The sequence below is a fragment of the Panthera uncia genome, chromosome D1, assembly GCF_023721935.1.
Source record: "Panthera uncia isolate 11264 chromosome D1, Puncia_PCG_1.0, whole genome shotgun sequence".
Classification (NCBI taxonomy): domain Eukaryota; kingdom Metazoa; phylum Chordata; class Mammalia; order Carnivora; family Felidae; genus Panthera; species Panthera uncia.
Genome location: NC_064808.1, coordinates 94,249,628 through 94,256,442, shown reverse-complemented (window position 1 = coordinate 94,256,442; position 6,815 = coordinate 94,249,628). Strand labels below are relative to the sequence as shown.

The 6,815-nt window shown below is 54.5% G+C and overlaps 1 long non-coding RNA gene across 1 annotated transcript; it reads right to left on the bottom strand.

Moving 5' to 3' along the window:
• Window positions 1-385: 385 nt before the first annotated feature.
• LOC125908843 (uncharacterized) lies at window positions 386-3,524 on the bottom strand. The gene is made up of 3 exons (XR_007453449.1): window positions 3,290-3,524; window positions 1,917-2,114; window positions 386-1,415 (listed from the first exon to the last, which is right to left on the bottom strand). It is a non-coding gene; the product is annotated as an uncharacterized LOC125908843 (long non-coding RNA).
• Window positions 3,525-6,815: the final 3,291 nt, after the last annotated feature.

Here is a 6,815-nt window from a genome sequence, read left to right as displayed (position 1 = left end):
TTGTGACCTGAGCCGAAATCAAGAGTGGGATGCTTAACCCCTTAACCGACTGAGGTGCCCCTACCTTGCTTATTTGCATATCTGTTTTTCTCTGGCTCCACCCATGTCACGTAGGCTAAGTGAAAACAGGTCCACTGCACTTAAGGTCTGGAGCTCTTTAAATAGTGGAAGGGAGGAAGGAAGGGAGGAAGGGAGGAAGGAGGGGAGGAAGGGGGGAAGGGAAGGAGAGAGCCTAAAGTGCAGGGCATAGTGACATGGAGGTCAGCCTGGCAGGAGGAAGTTGGGGCCAAGCTCTGAGGCACAGGCTGACAAATGTGGACTCAGACGACTCCCCTAATGGGGAACCACTGATGTGAACAGACCAACAGGCCCCGGGACCAGCTACTGAAAGTGCAAAATTCCTTTGACTGTGGGGCATCTGGGTTTTAGGAGTAGCCAGTCGATAGCTAAACTATATAGTAACAGGATTCAAGTACGTGACCTTTAGCATTCGTTTATACGCAAACCTATCATAGCATTACGGTTTACATTGTAGGGGTGGGACAGACAGAAGCAGATTGTCAATAAGCAAGATAAACTCAGGTAAGTCTCCTCTCCTTAGCTTCACCCTGAGACCAGCCAACAAGAACCAACCTTAGATGGAGGCAAGTTATGAGGCAGAAGTCCTATTATCTTGGAGAAAACACATTTATGTGCAACAGCCACGTGGGCGCCTTTATCTAGAACACATGAGGAGTGCGGGCCCAGCATGCCCCAAAAGGGAAGTGCCTTATCAGTCACCCTGTCCTGGGAGCCCCCCCTTTTCCCCCTTCTGAGTGTGGACTAAGCCAGCACCCAGTGTCTCTGCTGCTGGGGAATAGCTCACAGGCGATTTCAAGGCCAGAGGGTAGGTGGGGGCTGAAAGAGTGTCCTTTTGTGAGATTGACTACCCGCCCACTTTCCCCACAGTAGGATGCTGCGAGGGGGGCAGGGGGTCCCTTTTTAGGCTTTCTCCCATTGGAGGGAGGTTTTATCTCAGCAAACACCTTGCAAGAAGGCCTGGACGTACAGGTGGGCACTCTGCAGAATTGTTGGCACCCCAGCCTGCTGTATGGCATGTGCCGAGCCCCCTGATAAGACCCACCATCCCAAATGGAGCCATCTGAAGACTCCAGTCCTAGAGCAGGAAGAGCCCCTGGGTGGAGGCAGGATCCTGGGTTCTGGTCTCAACTCCCAGGAGCCCTGCTGGAGCAGGGCAGAGTCTCACGTCTCCACTGGAGCCAGGTCGAGTCAGGTGCCTCGGGCTCCTGGACAGGATGGAGGTAGGGGCACAAGCTCCAGACTCTGAGAACCGAACGTCAGCCCCGCCTGGGCCACTGGCCAGCTCTGCTTTCTTGGGCCGGTTACCCCGGCTTTCTGCACCACAATTTCCTCATCTGCAAAATGGAGGCAACCGTCACCAGTCGGCCCGCTTCAGAGGGAAGGCTCAGGGATCAAATGAGGCTGGAAACAGGAGTTTGCGCTGCGCACATGGGAAAAGAGGCCAGCCATTCCCTCCTCCCGGCGGCAGGGGAAGCGGCAGCAGGAGGGACCAGAAAGGCCCCACACTCAGGATTAATAAGGAGGCTCTTGTGTCTCACAACTGCTAGGCCTGAGTGCCAGCTCTGTCACCCCCCCAGCTAGGTAACCTTGAACCTGACAGCCAGCTCTCTGGGCCTTAGGTGCCTAATCTTTAAACCAGGAGAGAAGGAGCTGATGGCAAGTCATTGCCAGGCTCCGCAGTTATTCCCTGGTCCCTCCATCCCCAGACTCCGGGGCCTGAATTCTCTCTTCCATCCAAAGGGAGGCTGGGGAAGAGGCCTCGGGCTCCCGAGTGAATGCTCCGGCTGGCTGGCAGCTGAGAATGGCCGCAGGCAGGCACAGAGGATGGGACTCACCGAGTGCCAGGAACAGCAAAGGACCCCAACTCCTGCTTATACAGAGAGGCAAGAGACGCGGGCTGTGGGGTGCCACAGGGAGGCTCATTTGTGACCCCAGCAACTCATGCGGTACAGTCTCGTGTTTCATTCATTCACCTGATTCTGCAGCAGACCTTCTTAGGGCCACCACAGCATGCCAGGCACTGATCTGGGGGGCTGGGAATACAGAAGTGAGTGTGTTGCATTAAGGAGGGCACTCTTGGGGCTCCTGGGTGGCTCAGTCACTTAAGCGTCCAACTTCAGCTCAGGCCACGATCTTGCGGTTTGTGAGTTCGAGCCCCACATCGGGCTCTGTGCTGACAGCTCAGAGCCTGGAGCCTGCTTTGGATTCTGTGTCTCCCTCTCTCTCTGCCCTTCTCCTGCTCACTTGCTCTCTCTCTCTCTCTCTCTCTCTCTCTCTCAAAAATAAATATTTTAAAAAAATCAAAAAAAAAAAAAAAAGTAGGGCACTTCTCAGGATGAGCCCTTGGGGTCATAAGTAAAATTTTAAATCCCCCCTGAAACCAAAAGAACACTGTGAAATTAAACAATTTTAATTTAAAGCAAAAAAAAAAAAAAAAGTGAGTATGTTCACAGCCTCGTGGGGGACGAGAGATGTAAACAGAGGGTTCCCACCCAGCATGAGCAGCGCCGGGAGAGCGGCCATCTCCAGGTGCTCTGGGGCACGAAGGAGGTCCTGCACCCAGCCAAGTGGGACAGCTGTCTCCTTAGACACTGCAGTCAGCTTGCAGAGATGATGGGAAATCCAGAAATTGCTCGGTGCCCCCACAGCTTGGGGGGTGGTAATGAAAAAATCCCCGAGAGAAAGGTTACCGGGTGAGATAATTAATGTTTTGCTAAGGAGGAAAATAAGAGTGCGCGTTGCTCAGCACGCAAACACCTCAACTAACAAACCACTCAGAGAAAACAGACGGAACCACAGGCTTTTTCTCACAAAGGCTTTTTTTTTAAACAGAACGGAAAAGAAAAAGACAGCAGTCACAGACGTGCCTCCCCTGTGGCTGAAAGGACATTCTCCACCAGGTGAGGAAACCAAGGCCCGCAGCTGGTTCCTTTCTGGGCAAAGGCCAACCTCATGCCCCAGCAGCGCCTGACCCGGGGGCTGCCATTTCATTTCAAGGCCCCCATCTCATTACTGAGGCCAGAGGAGTTTCTGGCTGTGTTAAGGAACAGAGATTTCTAATTCCTCGGGGTGTATGTGGCAGGTGTCACTTTCAGACACCTGGCTCTTAACCTTCCGGGGGAAGGTTGCGTCTTCTGCAGCTCGAGTTCACAGTGGAAGGACCCGATGAAGAGGAAAAGATAAAAGGGTTACTTTCATTGCTACTTACGTGAACTGTAAATATGTATTCTGAATCTTCAGGGGCCAGGGCAGGCTCAAATGAGCCACTTTCCAAACGGATGCGGAGGCTTAGTCATGCTCAGAAAACCCATCAGAACTGGGTGCTGTCCGCTGCTCCACCCCTGGGGGGACGGTCTAGCATAAGGCCTCCCTCTAGACCTGGTTCCAGGCCTCAAGACACAGAAGTCTTTCCATTGTCATCTCCAGAATGCCCGGGGCGCTGGGGGGGGCCTAAGGGAAAATCTGTAAGACAGGGTTTGCTGCTGCGACAGCAAACTGACCTTGAACTTCCCTTTTCTCCCCGACCACAACCACATCAGGCCCCGGGAGTCCAGGCAGGGGCCTCAGCTTTGCCAGATACTATTCGGTCTTGACAACTTTTTTTTTTTTTTTAATGTTTATTTATTTTTGAGAGAGAGACAGAGACAGAGACAGAGACAGAGAGGCAGAATCTGAAGCCGGCTCCAGGCTCTGAGCTGTCAGCACAGACAGAGCCCAACACGGGGCTTGAACTCACGAACGCCGAGTTCATGATCGTGAGTTCAATCAAGCCCTGAGCCGAAGTCAGACACTTAACTGACTGAGCCACCCAGACGGCCCTTGACAACTTCTTTAACTTTTCCTCAACAATAAAAGAGCAAAAACATTCATGTCGTAGACTTATTATATTAAATGAGACGATCTAAAAAAAGAAAAGAGAAAAGAAACAAGAAGCATCTTGCTGATGTCAGCTCCCTTCCGCTTCTGCCTGAAGTTTCCAGGAAACACGCTCTAAGAGATTTTCATGACTTATGGGGGTGCTGTTGGGATGAACCCCTGTGGGGGACAGAAGGAGATTGGTGGAAAGGGGATTGGGGGACACAGTGGCAGCCAAAGCCTGGGCCAAGCCAGCGGGCACTCTGGAGCTGGGGGGCCCACAGAGATGCCCCTGCCCTGAGGCAAGGGGGCCGGCCTTGTACCTCATGTCTATCTGGAGTCGGATGGAAACTAGCCCACCGCCCACCTCAGGAGGGGACACAACCTTGGGCAACAGAGCTCGCTCCAGCTGAGGTGGTCCTTCAGGGACGGAGCTGCGAGCCTCCCAACGAGGGCCTCCCTCCTGAAGGGGGCTCTGGGCCCTGTGCCCCACCACCCACTATTACGGCCTCTCGTTTCTCTCCTCCTACCCCAAGCCTGATGCCAGTGACAAGAGGGAGTTAAATTCCCTGTAGCAGAGAGGCCGACTGGGAACGAGAGGCCTGCCCTTCCTGTTTGGGCCCAAATTCTTACTTAGATATGCAGCTTTGGACAAGTTCTTTCATTTCTTTTACGCTCATTTTTCTCATTTTTTAAAAAGCTTATTTATTGGGGTGCCTGGGTGGCTCAGTCAGTTAAGCATCCTACTCTTGATCTAGGCTCAGGTCATGATCTCACAGTTGGGATTCTGTCTCTCATTCTCTCTGCCTCTCTGTCTCTCTCTGAGGGGGGTGGTAGGGAGGGAGGGGCAGTGAGAGAGGGCCGGGGGGGTGGGGGGAGAGAGAGAATCCCAAGCAGGCTATGTGCTGTCATCACAGAGCCCAACGTGGGGCTCGATCCCACAAACCGTGAGATCCTGACTTGAGCCAAAACCGAGAGCTGGACCCTTAACCGACTGAGTCACCCAGGCGCCCCATTTTTCTCATTTTTAAATAGGATCCAGTAACCTCTCTGCCCTCCTTTTGGAGTTGTGGGAGCACACGATGCCCCTAAGTCCCCCGCTCCCTGCTGGAGGCACAAAACGTGTCACTTGGTGAGGTGAGGAAACTCGATCGCCATCGCCGCGGCGCCCCCCAGAGGGCCTGGAAGGCTCTGCTCCAAAGCCTGGTGGGAAAGCAGCTGCTTACAGGATCCGAAGTGGGTTTGGCGTGCAGACAGCGAGTCCTGAGCCCCTGGGCGCTGTCCTCGGAGGGGGGTTCGGACGCGGGCCTGGCTTTGTCAAGAGGTTGAAGGACAGGTGTGGGGGTGCCCAGGCAGCAAATGGCAGACGCGGTGCCCTGGGGTGCTTCCTGTGAGTGCCTTGTGTCCTGCTGGCGAAGCAGGCGGCCCTCCTGGCCCACTCCCCCACCCCACCCCCACTCCTGACACTTCGGAAGCCTCAGCTGCCACATCCATCCATCATCAGCCTCTCTCCCTGGAGGGAGATGCGCCCCAGAAGCGTCCTTTAAATCGGCAGGACTGCCTGTGCCCCTGCGTGTCTGTCTGGCCCTCCACAGACGTGAATCATCCTTCCTTCCCCAAGCCCGGCGTCATTTCTGGGCATTTCGGAAGCCTGTTGTCCAGACCACCGTGCCCGATGTAATCCCTGCTTTTTTCTCTCCTCACCCCCTTTCCCACTAACCCTTTTTGGTGGGAGGGAATGAGGGAGGCCCTCCAAGGAAACTGAACGTCCACACCGGTGCCCTCGATGGCCCGGGGAGCTCGTCGAAGGCACGGCACTGGTGTTCCACTACGGCCTCAGCCCAGCTCTCTGTGCACCCTGTGAACGCTGGTCCCCGAGGCTCCCGGGTGACTTGGAGGCGTGCGCACTGGCATCTGGGGGTTGACCTGAGCCTCCTGAGAGGCTCCTGAGCATCAGCCTCCTGAGAACTGCTTAGAAATGCACTTGTTGGGACCCACCTCAGACCTGCCGGAACAGAATTCTGGTGGTAGAATTCTCCCACCCCCTCTGCCATTTAATGGGCCCTCCAGGTGATTCTGATGCATGGGAAAGAAGAACATGCCCACTTTTCTCCGGCCCGCTCTTTCTCCTGCATTCAACCTTCAAGAGAGCATGGTGGCCTTGACCTTTCCTCAGAATAGAGCGGCCGCCAGCTCCACTGCCCGCTGGTCTACGGAGCAAAGGCGAGTGTGGCCTCCCAGCAGAGGATCTTGGTGGAGGTGGTGAGGAGGGAATCCAGAGGAAGGTTCTGGAATGAAGCCCACTATTCATTGGGCCCTTGAGACCTGGGCTGTTCCACAGACCCCGACAAAGGGGTCATGCTTCTACTGTTTACACTACCACCCACCCCAAAGTCAACCTCCTGATCTTGAAGTGGCTTCATATGCTAAGGGGAAACACCCAAAGCCCTGGGGGGGAAAAAAAAAAAACCCAAAGTTAGCAACTCGCCCGAGGGGTCTCAACAAATCACTGGCCGAACCAGACTCAGGCAGAAGGGAATCGATCCGAAAGAAATCCCAGCCTCCGTGGTTACAGGGATTTGTCGATTCATTTAGTCATTGGCCAAACAGTGCCTTCAGACTGCCAGACCCCGCCTCCACCAAGCCTGTGTGGTACGGTGGCCGTTTCCATTTTCCTTTCTTTCTCTCTTTTTTTTTAATGTTTATTTTTGAGAGAGAGAGTGCAAGCAGGGGAGGGGCGGAGAGAGGGGGACAGAGGATCCAAAGCGGGCTCTGCAGTGACAGCAGTGAGCCCTATGTGGGGCTCGAACTCACGGACCTCGAGATCATGACCTGAGCTGGAGTTGGACGCTCAACCGACTGAGCCACCCAGGTGCCCC